Consider the following 17,241-nt stretch of genomic DNA (forward strand, 5'->3'; position numbering starts at 1 on the left):
GGCATGACACTGTATGCAGAAAGCCCAGAAGTCTCCACCAAAAAATTGCTAGAACTAATACATGAATTCCACAAAGTTGCAGGATATAAAATCAATGTGCAGAAATCTGTTGCATTTCTATACACCAATAAGGAAGCAGCAGGAAAAGAAATCAAGTTGTCAATCCCATTTACAGCTGTGCCAAAAACAATGAGACACTTATGAACAAACTTGAAGAGATAAAAGATCTGTACTCTGAAACCTATAGGACGGGGCGCCTGGAGGGCTCAGTGCACTGGGGACTCTGCCTTCAGCTCAGGTCATGATCCCAGAGTCCTGGGATCGAGCCCTGCATCGGGCTCTCTGCTCAGCAGGGAGACTGCTTCCCTTCCTCTCTCTCTGCCTGCCTCTCTGCCTGCTTGTGATCTCTGTCAAATAAATAAATAAAATCTTAAAAAAAAACACTGTAAGACGCTTATGAAAGAAATTGAAGAGGACACAAACAAATGGAAATCCGTGCTCGTGGACTGGAAGAACATCCTTAAAATGTCTATAACAAACTAAGCCGCCTAAGTAGCTACTGTAATCCCTATTGAATACTAGCATTTTCCACAGGGCTAAAACAAACATTCCTAAAATTTGTATAAAGACCCAGAACAGCCAAAGCAACCCTGAAAAAGAAAAGAAAAGCTGGAAGCATCACGATTCTGGATTTCAGGCTCTATTACAAAGTTGTGATCATCAAGACAGTACGGAACTGGCACAAAAAGAGACATGTAGAGCAATGGAACAGAATAGAGAGCCCAGAATTGGACCCACAACTATATGGTCAACTAATCTTCAAAAAAGCAGGAAAGAATGTCCAGTGGGAAAAGACAGTCTTCAACAAATGGTACTGGGAAAACGGACAGCAACATGCAGAAGAATGAAACGACCACTTTCTTATACCATATACAAAAATAAATTCAAAATGGATGAAAGACCTAAATGTGAGAGAGGAAACTGTCAAAATCCTAGAGGAAAACACAGGCAGAAACCTCTTTGACTTTGGTTATAACCACTTCTTATTAGTTTTCCCTTGCGGGAGGCAAGGGAAACAAAAGCAAAAATGAACTATTAGGAATTCATCAAGATAAAAAGTTTCTGCACAGCAAAGGAAACAATCAACAAAACTAGAAGGCAGCCTACAGAATGGGAGAAGATACTTGCAAATGACATGTCTGATAAAGGGTTAGGATCCAAAATGGCTAGAGAACGTATTAAACTCAACCCCCCAAATCCAAATAATCCAGTTAAGAAATAGGCAGAAGACATGAATAGACACTTTTCTGAAAAAGACATCCAGATGGCCAACAGAAACATGAAAAGATGCTCAACATCACTCATCATCAGGGAAATGCAAACCAAAACCATGACGAGATATCATCTCACACCTATTTAGAATGACTAAAATTAACAGCACATGAAAGAACAGATGTTGGCGAGGATGTGGAGAAAGGGGAACCCTCGTGCACTGTTGGTGGGAAGGCAAGCTGGGGCAGCCACTCTGGAGAGCAGCATGGAGGTTCCTCAGAAAGTTAAAAATAGAACTACTCTATGACCCAGTAATTGTGCCAATAGGTATTTACCCAAAGATTAAAAAAAAAATACAGATTTGAAGGGATGCATGGACCCCAATGTTTACAGCAGCATTATCAACCAGAGCCAAACAATGGAGAGAGCCCAAATGTCCATCGACTGATGAATGGATAAAGAAGATGTGGTCTATATATACAATGGAATATTACTCCGCCATCAAAAAGAATGAAATCTTGGGGCACCTGGGTGGCTCAGTGGGTTAAAGCCTCTGCCTTCGACTCAGGTCATGATCCCGGGGTCCTGGGATCGAGCCCCACATCGGGCTCTCTGCTCAGCGGGGAGCCGGCTTCCTCCTCTCTCTCTGCCTGCTTCTCTGCCTCCTTGTGATCTCTCTCTGTCAAATAAATAAGTAAATATTAAAAAAAAATGAAATCTCTCTGTTTGCAACAACATGGATGGAGCTAGAGTGTATGACACTAAGTGAAATAAGTCAGAGAAAGACAAGTACCGTATGGATCCCATTCATATGTGGAACTTATTAAGAAAATAGACAAACATATATAAAGGGGGGGAGGAGAGAGGGAAGTAAATCCTAAGAGACTCATAACTATAGAGAACAGACTGAGGGTTGCTGGAGGGAGGTGGGTAGGGGATGGGCTAGGTAGGTGATGGGCATGAAGGAGGGTGTCGTAGGTAAGTGATGAATCACTGAATTCTACTCCAGAAGCCAATATTGCACTGTATGTTAACTACATAAAATTTAAAGAAATAAAAATAAATAAACAAAGAAGCCTAAATACAAGGTTAAAAAAACACATAAAAGAGAAGAGTGGGGGAATCTCCGGGACAGGGCCATGAAAGACTTACTTGGATGTTTTCAGCCTCAAAAATGATCATCTGTCCAGGTTGAGGGGAACCAGCTTTCCCAGAGGGGCAGAGAGCACCCCTGTTTTTCCTGAATGTCAGGAGCCACCCGTGCCTGCACTGGAGGAAAGAGCAAAGGTCACACAGTCCCTGGTGTCTGACACTGGTACGTGCCTGTCCCTCCACTGGTCCTGCAGTATCCCTGGGTGAATGGCGACCATGTCTGCTGGCTCTTGGGGGCTGCTGGCCAGAAGCCTATTGCCTCTGTCCTCTGCAGAGCTGGGGACGTGCTCGTCTAACGCTTCTGAATATTTAGAATCCTTCATGTTTCCCAATCTGGTCCTTACCAGATGGAGGACTTCAACGGCCAACTCTGGGAGCAGTAGGTTCATCGAGAGGGAGAACAGCTCAAATGCTTGAGGACCCCCAACCCAGATGCACAGTGGGGAGAGGGGCTGTCTGGGAAGCAAGAAGCGAACAACAGACGCCTGATTGTCTAGAATTGCCCTTGCCTTAAGAACAGAGCATAAAATATAGGTATTTTAGGAGTGAGTGTAATTGTCAGTTATTGACTCCCTGCACCCCAAGTTTCTGATGTAGCAGATCCTGACTGATGGCTCCAAACCCACATCCCTCTCTCCGGGGTTCAGGTAAACTAAGCCTCTCTTCCTTAAGTCACATGCCTCATGCCAGCCCCTTCCCTTGCCACCGATTGGTTGGGGCCGGACCTGAGGCATCACTATGGCCAATGAGATGTGTGGGAAAGTCAGCCAGAGGTTTGGGAAGGATTCCCTCGCTCATAACAAGGCAGGCCCAGGAAGGGCTGGCTGGGAAGGAAGCTGGTAGACGATAACGTCCCCAGACAAAGGACAGCTGGGCAGAAATATGGAGAGAGCCCAACTCCTTGACATCCCTGAGCTGCTGGATACAGCCCATCCTGAAGCTGCCAACCTCTGGACTTTTGTTCTATAAAATGTTTACTGTTCTGATTCCTTAAGTCATTTTGAGTAGGACTTGTCTTTACTCTCAGAAGAAGGAATTCTAATTGATACATCCTATAATCTAAGCAATTTGGGCATCACGAATTACCTTGGAATTAAAAAAAAAAATGGAAACTGTTTAACAAAAACACCTCTGTTCAGTGGCTGCAGGCATGGCATACCCGTCCTCTCCCTGAAAACGCAGACTGCGCGAGGACAGTTTAGGCAGGTGGCCCCTGTTCTGGGCTCTTCCACTTTCAACCATGTCAAACAGGACAGAACTAGTCCTCCGTTCCGGTGGAGGGTCCCGGGTTTGTTCTTCAGACCTGTGCTCCCTTCCTGTCCTCAGGCCGGAAATCCTCCAAAACACTAAGGGCTAAGTACAGTGGGGGCTAAGTACAGAGCTGGAGACAGGCTCTCACAAGGAGATATTTCAGAACTTCACAACTGCAAAATAAAATCCAGCCCAAGGAGCTGTAACATAAATTTGGGTTTTGGAAGAAGCCCAGCACTATCCCTCCCGCCCCAAATGTTTCTCTGAGTAGGGTCTGAGGGTCCTGCCCTGATTTAATGCTGAGCCCCGCTGGGCAGAGGCACCCCCCAGCCCAACCCCCAACCTTATGGAAAAGCAAAACAGCCCCTTAACCACCATAAAGCCTTGCACGGGCTTTCCATCTATAGTTACTAAAAAAGCCCTGTCCCCAGCCCTCCAATAAGAATCAGTGAGCACCTGGGGTACCATTTCTGGACCTTGCCCTCCCCCCACTCTCTGTTAAGCAAGGCTCCGTAAGATGGTTACTTTTTGGAACAAAAGCTCAGACAATTAGTAATGTTTTCCTAATACCAAGGCCAAATCCCACCCCCACCCCAGTAAATCCTCTAGAAACAAATATGTGATTTTCTCCACTCATCCCAAAGATCTTTTTCTCAAGGTGTAAGTGTTCCCTGAGGTAGATACTGAATTAAACCAGCAACAGGGGGGTAAAAAAAGGTAGTTACCTGCTTTGTGGGCTGAGGGCGGACCAGCGACTGGGGACCACGGACCGCACGGCTGGCTCCACCTGTCTGACCTGTCGGGCTTGCCGCCTCCGGGTCTGGCACCGGGTTCACCTGCCAGGGGGCTGGGCTCACTGCCAGCACTGGGGCCCCTCCGTAGGTGTGCGTTCACCTGTGGAGACGTGCTCCCCAGTCTGTTTCCATCCTGTGACACCGCCCCCCCCCGGCCGGTCCCTCTGCACCAGCACATCTTTCCTGAGTCCTTCTTGATCTAACTCTAAAGCTGCTGGTGAGAAAGAAAAAGGAAGAGGAAGGAGGGAAGAGGAGACAGGAAAAACCCGGTTCCCACGCCCACCTCCAGTTCCTGGGGGACGGTCAGGGAGGTGGGGCTGGGACCAGGAGCCTGAGCGAGGCCACCATGGTCATCATCACTGGGATCAAATTCCAGGGTTGCTCTTTCCCTCTGGGTGGCTATTTTGGGAAAGCAGCTTGACTCCGGCAGACTGGCCACCGCCGACACTGGAATCCGGAAGCCTCCAAGCTCTGCCAGGCCCCAGTGCAGGTGAAGGCAAGGAGAAGAGCCCCAGGGAGCAAAGGGCAAGTTCCAGGCGCCCTCAAAACTCTGCTCTGGGCACACATGGGCCCACCTATCCCACTTGTCTCCAGGCCTCCACGGAGGATCACCGAGCACCTGGGATTCTGTCTGGGTTGCGAGCGGGGGTCCTAGCTTGATGTCTGAACGGGGGCACTGATGGCACAGCTGATGGGGCTGGTGGCACCCGGTCCGCCAGCAACACGGGCCTTTCTCTTGCCATCCGGGACTCAGTGCCCTTGGTGGCCAGATCTAGCTTCTCCTCCCCTGCACTGTCTGAGGCTCGCCAAGTGCAAGTCCGTAGCGAGCGTGTGAGCTCACAGCATAGGTGTGTGGGAAGGAGGAAGGCGGGGGGTGGCGGGGGCATTCCAACCACTGCTCAAGTTCATCTGCGTGCTATGGAGGAGGCCAAGTAAGCTGAGCCTCTGGGAGCCACCGCAGAAGAGAACGGCAGCACCCAAGAGCTGTGGGCACAGCCGAGATCTTCCAATACCTGGGGTTTTCCGGGGCAAGGGCAGACGCTACGTATAAAGGCCCTAGCAGAAAGCCAGAATTCATTTCCCTGAGCAGACAGTGAGGCAGGGAAAGCTGCCAGGGGCGAGTAGCTTGGTGGAACTCAGGCAGAGCCCATCCTCCTTCCCTGGAGGGTCACCCCGCTCCTCAAAGGAGGAAAGGGGAAGGATGCCTGGGCCAGGCGGGGCCTCAGGGCAACACTGTGCTTTGTGAAGCCCCATCTCCAGGTCAGCAGCTAGTTCTGGTCCCCAGAGGAGACAGCAGCCAGGCCGGCCCTGCTCAAGGAGTCTGATGCACAGCACTGGGGGGCATGACCCCGGTGGGTCTGTCCTAAGGGCCCACTCTTCCTCCTCCTCCTCCTCCCCTTCCAACAGCCAGTCTGGGGTCACAGGCTTTCAGAAAAATCCCCCAAGCCCCAGACAACATCAGACCGCCCTGGCCCTTAGCTCATCTGCTAGTCACTGGGCTAAGACCCAAACTAATGGGAGAGAAATGCTGAGCGATTTCAGAAAACCAAACTGCAAAAGGTGGTCGCGATAAAACCTTCAGCTGGATGGCCCCATGCTCTGAAAGACTCGTCGAGGGAAGCACTTAGCAAACAGGCCTGAAAAAGAAGTTGAGGCCTTCTGCCCCCGATGTAGCAGACAAGAACCTTTCAAATTTACATATCAAGTCCCATGATAAGTCATTTGGGATCCCCCAAAGTAGGAAGCCTGCCTGTGGTTACAGCAGCGTGAGTCAAGGAAACAAACAAATGAGCCCGATGAGGTCAGCCCTTTGGAAAAGGAACAAAGAAAAACTGCTCCTGGGCGAGAGGCAGCTCACACGCCCAAGCGATGGTCACAGAAAGCCCATTTCTGAAGCCTGGAGTCCAGTGGGTCTCAAAGGGCGGGGAGGGGTGACTTGCCCCCTGGGGACATCTGGCAATGTCTGGAGACGTTCTGGGTTGTCACAACTGGAGGTGGGGGGGTGCCCCTGGCACCCAGTGGGTACAGGTCAGGGATGCGACTACATATCACACAGGACACCCCCAAACACTGAGGCTCACCACACCCCAAATGTCAGCAGTGCTTTGATTGAGAAACAGCTTAACACAAGGCAAAAGAGTTTTCTCTCTTCTTTAATAAAAGTCCTGGGAAAATGGTCATCTTTAGTCACCGGACGTGTCCCTTAGCCTAGAGGGCCCCTGGTGGGGGCCCCGCCTGTCTGTGATGAGGCCGGGAGAGCACGGGCTCTGCATCTTTGGAGGGACCCCGGGAACAGCCCGCAGCTTGGGCAAGCTGCCCAGCCGCCGGCCGGGGGCTCCGGACCTCTGAGCTTGCCCTACTGCGGCTGAGCTCTGAAGGGCTCCCACCCAAGCCAGGGAGAAAGATCGATGACACCGCCACTGTCACAGCCGCCGGCCTCACCCGTGGCAGGTGCTTCACAGGCGCTGGTGACCTTTCACACACTCTGTCTTGCCTGAATAAATAAAAGCAGAGTCCTTCTGCGTTCCTGACCTGCCAGCCCGGTGGAACGGCCGAGGCCCCACGTCCAAGTGCAAGGGGCGGGGAGGGGAGAGCCAGGCACACCCATCTTCACAGCTCAAGAAGGCAGGGCCCCGGAAGGAAGCTGGGAGCGGATCGGGGGGTCCATTCTGGACCCCCTGAGACAAGCCCCTGCTGGGTGAGCCCCCAGGGATCCGGAGCTGAGCTAATGGCAGACACATCCAGGGGTACCCCCGGGGCCTAGCTGCACAGCCTGGATGTCAGTCCCACAGAGACAGAGGCTCCAGCAACATAAGGAGCACATCACACCCTCGGAGTCTTCCCTGGTCTGCCATAGCTCAGCACACAGTCACCGGAAACCAAACCTGGAGCTGGGCGGACGGGAAGGACATGACCCCAGGGCCTACACTGGCTGCCTTTGGGGAGTTGGGAGCTGGAGGGAGTTGCAGGCTGGACATGGGCCTAACCCATGAGCCTCTCTACCTCCGGATCATTTGACTTTTCATGAGTTACTACTAATTTTATCATTTCAAAAGGACATTTGAAAGGAAAGAATGAGGGCAGACTATCCCGTACAGACACCCACTTTTCTGGGAACACACCTCACCTGCTCCGGGAACGTCCACGACAGGCTGGCCCGGGCTGCTGTTCCCGGTCACTGGACGCCAGGAAACCGCCCCACGCAAGGCCACAAAGGCCAGAGGGAAGGGTAGTGAGACAGTGCCTGGTGCCAAAAAAGGAAATGAGAAGACCAGCTCACGAGCAAGGCCAGGGGACCTGGTGGTGGGAGGGAGGCTGCAGGCCCGACATCCCCATGTCTCCTGCCAAAACCCCCTGAGCAGGCGGCTGTCCGCACCGATCATCCCCTAAGACCCGGATAAGGTTCTGGATCCATCGCTCACCGCTGAGGCTCGCACCAAGGAAAGTCATGCGCAGCCAAAATCCAGAAGCTGGCCAACCTCCCATTACCCGGCCGGCTCTCAGTTGGAACAAGGCACTGCACCCCACTTCCCGACCCTCTGGACCTGAGACCTGATTTTCCACTTAAAATCCTGCCTCAGCGTCAGGCCTGAGCTCGGCATCATCCCCACTGCTTCGACCTCTTCTGTCTTTCCGTCACACGTTCCGGGCTCCCCTCCGCTGGCTTGGTTACCCCCCGCCTGGGGAATAGCTCACACGTCGGGGTCACCTTTCCAAGACCCCCTGTCCTGCGAGAGGGACCCAGACACGTAGAGACAGGGCCAGAGCTGGGAGGACAGGGGCTGACCCAATGGGACAACTCACAAACTCTGACGCTCTTGTGAGCATCAACTCTCCCCTAATATCAAAGGCAAAACTTGAGGTACAATGCTCGGCCGTAAACCATCACATTTTAGTAATACCATATACATCATAAACGGTTGTAAGAAAAACAAGTAGATAAGAAAATAATACTCAGAGTAATAACCTAAAGTCTGTGTGTAACAGGTCTTCAGCTTAAGAAGTTCTGCTACAGGGACACCTGGGGGCTCAGTCATTAAGCGTCTGCCTTTGGCTCACATCATGAGCCCAAGGGCCTGGGATCAAGCCCCGCATCAAGCTCTTTGCTCAGCAGGGAGCCTGCTTCTTCCTCTGCCGGCTGCTCCCCCTGCTCATGCTCTCTCTCTCTGACAAATAAATAAATAAAATGCTTAAAAAAAAAAAAAAAGACTATCTGCTGTCTGGCTTAGACCAAAAGAGCAAAAGGCAAACAAAAACAATGTTCCCGGGGCTGGACAGAGAAGTCAGTTCACTCACACAGGTGCGGCGACGAAGAGGGGTTTGCAAGAGGGGAGCCGCTCCCCGTAGCCCCAGTCCGGGGTCCTGGCAGAGGCTGCTGGCTCTGGGGGCTCTGGGTGTTAAAAACTGGTGATCTGAGATGCAGGGCGGAGGCGGACAGGAGACACACAGAAGCCAAGTCAGATACGATTCCACTGGACAGTGAATTAATGGGGGAACCTACTGCCGTCCCCCAAAGGAAGGGCTCGAGGATGGGGTTTGTTTATAAAAGCGTCAGGACCCAGGGTCCAAATAAGGTTGGACAGCTCCAGGCTGACCCAAAAGATGTTATAAGCGAGGGATGTGAGTGGACCCCCACTGTGCTGTCCCTTCTGTTCCTGTTCCCACCTACCGATGGGTCACTTTCCAGCTACACCCTCAAGTCCTGGACGTCCTCGGAACTCGCCCGACCCCTGGTTCACTGAGCAAAACCTGCCCTCGGAAGAATACCACACGCCCTGATTTGCAAACTCATCATGGGTCGAGCGGGAGCCTCGCCCTGGTCAGGGGATTTCTGCATCGAGTGCACAGTGAACCTGCTGTCTGGCTTAGACCAAAAGAGCAAAACTCTCGTCTTTAAAGGTCAGCCACAAACCAGCTCACTGAAGGAGGCCGCGTGGGGACGGCAGGGGAGATCTCTCCGAGATCACGGGCCGGGGTCTGCCGCTCCCGGGTGCTGGACCTCCGGCCGCTGGGCCTGCCCCGGGCATCCTTCTTGCTACCTTTGCCAACTGGCTCCTGCCCGCCCCTCAGGCCTCCAGAGGGACGCAGCCCTGCTGGATTTCGGACTTCTGGCCTCGAGAACTGTGGGAGCGTCCATTTCTGTTGTTGCAAGCCCCCCAGTTTGCGGTCAGCTTGTACAGCCGCCAAGGAAACACAGCCCTGGAGTCATCCGTTAACTCATGAAACTGCAGCAGGGGTGGGGGGGAGGGTAAGGTGCAGGGGGGTGGCAAGGGAGGAGTGAGAAAGAGGCCTCTGAGCAGCCTGAAATCCTATCCTACGGCCAAGTTCCTGCCCTTCCACAGAAGGTACGGGTACCCCTCCGACGTGGTGTTCTGTGAATATTTACAGATTCTACCAATTCTGTCCATCCAGAGTCCCCTGGAGGAGCAGTCACCCCAAGGGGACAGGGAGCCGAAATTCAAAACCAGGTAAATGACGACTACTATTAAACGAAAGCAATGCATCCAAGCCATGCTTTCTTCCTCGGATACCGGGGCCGGGGCTGACTGCCCTCGAGACCCCCTCATTCCCTCGTACCTTACACACCGTGCGGACCTGCCACAGGGATGGGAGTCCCTGACCCATAGCGATTCAGAAGCAGAAGCTCAGGACGGCGGAGAAGGTTGGCTGACCTCAGGTTCACTGACAAAAATCGAAGGGAGACAAGCGAGGGTCAGAGAACAGAAGGGAAGGGAAGGATCTTAAGCACAGTCGGAATAAAAGCCCCTTGCTCTGAAGCCGGGACCCTCGGGCCACTGTTCCACAGGTCACAGCACAGCCATGAACGTTTCACGGGATAATCTGGTTTGGCAGGGAGAGGTGAATTGTGCTGATTCTGCTTTAAGAAGCACACTGTTGGGATGCCTGGGTGGCTCGGTCGTTAAGTGTCTGTCTTTGGCTCAGGTCATGATCACAGGGTCCTGGGATCAAGTCCCACATCAGGCTCCTGCTCAGTGGGAAGCCTGCTTCTCCCTCTCCCCCTCCCTGTCCTTCTGTTCCCTCTCTCTGTGTGTCTCTCCCTGTCAAATAAATAAATAAAATCTTTAAAAAAAAAGAAAAAAAGAAAAGAAAAGAAGCATACTATTCCCTTTGCCTGCCTCTCCCTGAAGTGGGCCCTGGCTGGTCCCCCAGTCCACAGGGAGTGAAACCACCCACGGTGTCCCAACAGCTGATATGGAACGCACGGCACAGAAGGAGCTCGCCAAAGTGTGCAGGACACACGGACACAGGAATGAAAGGACGCAGGGATACATCAGCAAATGGATGAACGCTAAAGTTTTGGAGAACTGTCGGAATTCTTCACCAGGCTCCTCCTCCTCTCTCTGCTGACTCTGCCTCAATTTGACTTCTCTCTTATAAAATTCCTGGGACCGTTTAACCATGGAAATAGCCATGACAGCACTAACTCCCTGGAGGGCAGATACCTGTGATACAGCGGATCGGGAAAAAATGCCAGAAATGCTGCCTGGTGTCCTAACCGCTTTTTCCTTTAAGTCGCAAACTATTGACATGGACAGGAATCTACAAGGACAAAAGATCCACAAATAAAGTGAGAAATTCTGGTGGTTGGGGCGAGGTGGGGGGGCAGCTGCCTGGGTGGCTCAGTCAGTTAAGCGTCTGCCTGTCATGATCCTGGGGTCCTGGAATCGAGCCCCATGTCAGGCTCCCCACTCAGCGGGGAGTCTGCTCCCCCCCACCCAGGCTGCCACTCCCCCTGCTTGTGCCCGCTTTCTCTCGTTTTCTCACTCTCTCTCTGTTAAATAAATAAATTGCCGTGGAGAGACCCCAAGGTGGTTCCCGTGATGGGAGCCTCCTGGTGTTCACACCTGGGTGCCATCCCCTCCCCTGTCAGGGGGAGACCCACAACTGGCTTCCAACCAACAGAATATAGCAAAGGTGGTGCGCTGCCCTCCCCCAGTCCAGTTCCCACAGCGCCCACACGCCCACTTCCATTCCCGAGGCACCCCCGCAGGTCACCCCTTCTCGGCAGCGGCTGAGTCATGCCTCCTGCGTTGGAGCCTGGCTCTGCCGTGACCACACTTACGTCTATGTTTCCTCATATGTAAAACAGGGACAATAGTTTCCTCACAGCACTGACACAGGAATTAACTAACATAAGGTCTGGAAAGTGCTTACAACAGTGCCTGGCACACAGTAAGAGCTCCATAAATGTTTGTTATTTATGCATGACTTAGGCACCTTCTGCCATCCTGACGGGACTACAAAGTCCACGAGGGCAGCAACGGTCTGCCTCATCCGCTGTTGACCACAGCCTTGGATGTGGGGTCGATCAAGGGGTGCTAATGACCACCTCCTGGGGTCCTCCTAGCGACTCTGAGGACCAGAGTTAAAATGGGTTGAGAAATGTTCAAGTCTTGCCCAGTACCCCTGAGGAAACTAGGGGTAAAACGAGGACCATCACACTCGCGGACGGACGATGTTCTTTATGTTTCTCTGCTGCCTTAAAGACAACTCGTAACAAAGTTAATTTGACACATATTTAAGGAGAAGCAGAAGTGATCAGTACAGTAATTAGGCTTAAATGGAAACAATTCACATAAATGAGCATAATTAGCGGTATGCGAACACGGCGGCAGCTCACATCTCTGGAAGCATTTGAGAGAAGGTGTGATTCTTTGGTGCAGGGAGAAGGGGGGGTGGAGTTTGCTCTTTTCCCCCAGTCGGTGTTGAATGCCGTGGCTTATGAGGGGCTCTAAGGGGATGGAAGGTTTGCAGTGTTTTGGGGGGGTGAGATGCATTTGAGGGGATAGGACCGTCCTCAGGGGGCACCAAAGTGGGGTGCGGGCTTGGAACGGTGGCACCGTTGGTGAGGGACGTTACGCCTGAGACCGAAAGGGAAGGGGCCCCCGGTGAACGCTGACCGGTCTATGGGTCTTACCCTAGCTGATTCCACGTCTGCCCCCAAAGGCCAGCGCAGTCTCTCAGAGTCCGTCGGCATCCCACCCGGCACCCCTCATCTGGTTGTGCCCAGGGAGGGGCTATCAGGGCAGGAAGACAGCTGGGCGGCACCCGGGGTGAGTAGCTTCCACACAGCTCCCTCTCTGAGCCAGCAACTTCCCCAGAAGATTATCAGGAACTGTTTCTCCACCTCCCCAGGTCAGAGGCAAGGGACGTTCATCACCTTCGGGGTCTGGCGACACTTTTGACAACCACCAGCCTTGCCCAGGTCCTGGAGGAGAGACTGTATCGTTCGGGGGTCGGTCACATGGTCTAGGATATGACACTGGCTTTGCCCCATCACTGGGGGTGGGTTTCATGATACATGGGTTATGAGGACAATAGTCGTATCCACTTTGAAATTTCAGGTCTATGTTCATGAATTTTATCATGACCAGATGTGACAGCCTCAGAAAATGTTTAACGCCAGGATTGGGAACCGATTTGGTCTAAGCCAACTCACCCCTGCCCCCGACCCTCCCACGGCCCAGACGACACTTGGTCCTGCAGATGGACCCTCCCTTTCTTCCCAGGGGAGGTGAAGGGAATTCGGCAGGCGTGCCCACCTGCAAGAGGTCCTGTGGGAAGTAGGGAGGAGTAAGCCAGGACCTCTCTCAGAAGGGGGCAAGCCGCGCATCAAATGACAGAGGTCAAGGTGCGGCCCCAGGGTGAGACCGGTCACCACTGTGGGCTCCGTGCCCGGGAGCCCCCCACGACACACGGCCATCTGTTGTCTCCTGCTCATAGCCAGCAACCTGGGGAGCAGGATGCATTTCGTCTGTATCAACCCAAGGCGTTTTCCTCCATTTAATTTCTTTTTTTTTTAAAGTAGGCTCCATACCCAGTGTGGAGCCCAACGAGGGGCTTGAACTCATGACCCTGAGATCAAGCCCTGAACTGAGATCAAGAGTCGGACCCTTAACTGACTGAGCCACCCAGGCGCCTCCATTTTACTCCATTTAAATATCTGCCTTCCTAGTTAGCAACAGCAACGAAAATGAAAGCCTCCTTTTTAGGAAGGGGAAGTTGAGAGGGATATTTGCAATGCAAAAATCAATCAAACAGCTCCAAAAACCTCATTAAATACTATCAGTGTAGAGAAAGGTTCTTTTGATTTATCAACAGCACTGAATATCTGGGCAGGGAAAGCTCTGGATCTCCATGGATGTCTTCCGGGAGCTCAGCAGCCCCCCCCCCCCCCCCCCGTCTATACACGTGACCTCGGGTACTTACACCAGGGGTCTCCAAAGGAGGTCTGACATAATCAGCCAAGTTGGAGAGAAGAAGAACCAAACCCAGGAAGGTTAAGTCCCGCAGATGTGCGCGGCTAGCGGCAGACGGAGATGGGCAGACAGAGGACACCACATCCTTGACCAGAAAACCCTGAGCTGTGTGGACACGGCAGACCCCCCTGGGGAACTGAGGTGCTTAAGAATGAACAAAGCCAGTCCACACCCTGGCATCTAGTTGCCTGCGTACGGCGTCTGCAGCTAGACCCAGAGACCAGCCACCAAATGCTTTCATTCCTATGGACCCTTCAATCACTGAAGCTGAAGTTCAAGTAGCCCCCGCTGGCCTCCCCCGGCAGCACACACGTGAGCAGCCGTCACTGTCAGCCTACGAGATAAAGGCGCCGGTTTCTATGGGTGTGTGTGACAGGCTGGGGGGGGGGGCAGGTTCTCCGGCTGCTCCCCCTCGGTCCCCGGGAGGCTCCGCCATTCAGCAGCCCCAGCTCTCCCTGGCTAAGAACCTTCCAGCCATCCGCAGTCCAGCTCCTGGAACACACCTCGAAACATACTTCATGCCTTCCTAATTCCATTAATGCCATCCCCTTTCCATTAATGCCATCTCCCTTCTCTCCCAGCAGCCTCGGAGTCCTGGCTGTTCACCCAAGCTCAGACCCAGTCCCTTCTACGGCCATGGAACTGTCTTGGCCTCTCCCCAGCCCTGTGAGCGACTGAAATCCCACAGCACCGAGCATCCTATGTCATCCCCCAGCTGGTCTTTCCGCTCTGCGCACCCCACTCCCACACACGCGTGCAACTGTGAACACATTTACCCGTCTGAGCATCCCACAAACTTATTTACAAAATATCTGCCACATGCCAGGCACTGTTCTGTCCCTTCTCCTATCCATTCCCTCCCCATTCTGCAAGATGACTGTTTTCCACCTTCTGCTCTCCCCCAAACCGCCACCACCCAGCCCCTCAGCAACCTCGCCCAATCTCATGGCATGAGGGACCATCTTAGTCACACCGATGCCCCTGCCAGACCAATCTCCTACGCTCCAGGTTCCAGCAGCCAATAGCAGCTCCAGTTGGGTGTCCAACGGGGCAACACACTAGAGCCAAAACACAATTCCAGATCCCCATAAAACCGTGCAGCCTGCTCCCCATCCCCCGCCCCCAAGAAACAATTTACCCGTCTGCGTAAGCCACAGACACTGGCATCGTCTTTGTCTCCTCCACGTTGTGTCCTATCTCCCCACGTGCACCCAGCAGTACATCCTGTTCGTGCCCCCTTCCAACCCTATGCCTCTATTCCGCGCTACAGCCCAGTCCAAACCCCTGTAGTTTCCGGCCCAAGAACAGCCTCCAGGAGGTCTCCCTGCCACCCTTCTTGGCTCTGGATGGTCTTGACACAACAGCCGGAGTGATCGTTTTATTTATTCACTTTAAAGATTTTATTTACTTGATAGAGAGAGAGAAAAAGGGGCTCTATCCCAGGACCCTGAGATCGCCAGGGTGATAGTTTTAAAATGTGAAGTTTTCTAAGCCCCAGAGCACACAAAGAGAGCCCTAGATGGTCTGGCTCCTGCCTGACTTCACTCACCTCCAGCCTCGCTGGCTTTCTTGCCAGCTTCTCACAAATGCACCAAACAGAGAACCTTCGCACTCGTGACCCTTCTGCCCAAAGACCCTTCTCCTGGGCCGTTGAGGTTTCTCCTCAATGACCTAACCCCTCCCTCCGCCATTAACACGAACAACCCCTTCTTGGCGCGCTCCACCTTCCTGCCCCTCCACGGCATTTATCACAACTGAAACGTTTCAAATGTTCATCGTGTCCAGGTACCACCTGTTTCCTCCAACAGAAGATCGGCTCCACAAAAGCAAAGATGTGCCTTTTGCTTCCTAATGCCAATGCTGGTACAGAGCAAGGACTCAGTCCGTATCTGCTGAGGGAATGAATGAATGAGTCCCGGGTAGCTAGTTTCTCTTACAACCTATATCTGATCTGCTGTGACCAGAGGTTGGGCAGCCTACAACCAGGGGCAGCATTCACTCATGGTTTGTACTTCCATCTTCCTCCACCTCCCAGCCCAGGACAAGGGCAGGTGCAGGGTGAGGACCGCAATCAGCTCACACGGCTGATGGGAAGTATTATCTTCCATGCCGTGACGGAGGGACCTGGGGACTTTTGGTTTGAGATGTGCACCAAGGGCACGGCGTCAGGAGTGAAAGTGCAGAGTCTCGTGGCTGCACATCTATTAATCAGGGGATCCCTGAGGCCAGACAGGCAGTGGGTCAGGCAGGGCAAAGCAGGCCAGTCCTGGCCAGTCCTCAAGTTTGGGAAGCTCGAGAGACAGGCCACTATCCCAGATGTCAGTGGGCCCTCAAGGTCCCAGTTGATGCTGTCCTATCAGCCCTCTGTCCCTGGACAGACCCCCAAAGAGAATGTTGGCAAGTACAGGAGCCTCACCCCCTGCCCGGCCACCCATCCTGCCCTGCACACCAGCTCAGCCACCACTGCATGGCCCTTATGGCAGAGGCTGGGATGCCAAGACTCAGGGGAGTGGCCCTTTGTCCCAAAGGCATCTCAGACCTGGGGGCAGAGGCAGAACTGGCCACGCCCACAGTGAGCCATTCTGCGCCCCGCCCCCCCCCATGTGGCTCTCAGCATCAGCGGAAGGGGTCCAGGAAGCCCAGCTACTCCTTAGAACAGGAGACCAACCTGAATGTACCCAGAGGGCGTAGGCCCTGGGTCTTTCCTTATAGCCACGCTGCTCCCTCGCTCCCTGAGATAGTGAAGGTGCAGGAGCATGGGCCCTGTCCCAGCTACCAGGCCACAGCCACCTAACCTGGGGCAGGGGTCCTCCACACTGCCATTTCCTGATCCAGCCTCCATTTGACCTGCAGCTCCCAGCCCACCGGTTCTGGCCACTAGGCGCTGGAGGGGAGGAGGGCTCATGTTCCCCTTGGGGACAGGAAGGCTGAAACTCCTTCTGTTCCTCTCTTTCAAACGTACGCTGGCCGAGGGGACCCGGGGTAAAACACTACTGTAGTGACCACGGGACGTTTCATAGCTGCTGAGATCTGTCGGGGGCGCCGTGGGCAGCCAGCCAGTCTCCGCGCCCCCACTTTCAGGAGACAGAGGTATTTGCTCCCATCGTAGGTGGGGAAGCAGCGCCAATAAAACCAGAGGCCCCATGTCCACCCCCGGACTAGGGAGCCCTCCCGCAGCCACCACGGAGAGTGGGGAAGAAAGAAATCACCAGCCACGCAAAACTCAGAAAAGGAATCCTTTCTCTCCGGAGATTATGAAATCAAAGAGCATTTTGTTGTTTCTTGGAAATTTTTCTCCTTCTGACTCGGAGGCCACACAATTCAACAGCGTTCCCATTATTATGACTGAATAGTTCCTGGCTCCCTCCTTCCGAACTCTCAAACAGACCGAGAACACAAGCGCTTACCTGCGCTCACCCAGGGACGAGGCGACAAGCCGCGCGGGCTTCCAGCCCCCTCCTCCCGGGGCTCGGCGGCGGCTCCCGCAGAAT

This window comes from Neovison vison, chromosome 2, assembly GCF_020171115.1.
Source record: "Neovison vison isolate M4711 chromosome 2, ASM_NN_V1, whole genome shotgun sequence".
NCBI lineage: Eukaryota > Metazoa > Chordata > Mammalia > Carnivora > Mustelidae > Neogale > Neogale vison.